We start from the raw sequence: 803 nt of genomic DNA on the forward strand, positions 1-803 counted from the left end.
CCTTTCCTTTTTAGAGTCCACATGTAAGTGAGAGCATACAATTCTCTGCCCAGCTTAACGCACTGAGCATAATGTCTACAAGCTTTATCCATTTTATCACAAATGGCAGGATTTTTTTCTTTTCAAAGTTGAATACAGTTCTATTTTATGTTGTCGTGACTTCTTAAGTGAACATTTAAGTAGAGCCCTGAGATATCAGTGATGAGCCATGGTTCAACAAGGACTGGAAGCAAAACAGGCATCTGTTGCTCATAGGTCATGGGGGAGGTACCAGCACACCTTGGTGAGGGGAAGAGTAGGTCAAAGCAGCTGAGAAAGCATGGCAGGACCCAGGGCACATGCTTTTTATTAGGGACTGTGAGTGGAGTGTAACCTGATTAAGAAGTGGGCAATGGACCTGAATAGACATTTTTCCAAAGAAGACCTATAAATCACCAACAGGTATATGAAAAGTATATGAAAGGATCACTCAGCATCACTGATCATTGGAAAATGCAAATCAAAATCACAATGAGATATCACCTCACACCTGTTAAAATGGCCATTATCAAAAAGTCAAAAGATAACAAGTGTTGGCAAGGATGTGGAGAAAAGGGAACCCTCGTGTGCTGTAGTGTAATTGGTATGTACATTGGAATTATATGTGATTGTATGAAATTGGAATGTGAATTGGTATAGGCACTACCAGAATGGAGTTTTTCCCAAAAATTAAAAATAGAACTACTAGATGATCCAGCAGTCCACTTCTAAACTTTTCCTTTTTTTTTTTTTAAAGATTTTATTTATTTATTTGACAGACAGAG

Source organism: Enhydra lutris, unplaced genomic scaffold (assembly GCF_002288905.1).
Source record: "Enhydra lutris kenyoni isolate GAN:26980312 unplaced genomic scaffold, ASM228890v2 scaffoldscaffold33, whole genome shotgun sequence".
NCBI classification, from domain to species: Eukaryota; Metazoa; Chordata; class Mammalia; order Carnivora; family Mustelidae; genus Enhydra; species Enhydra lutris.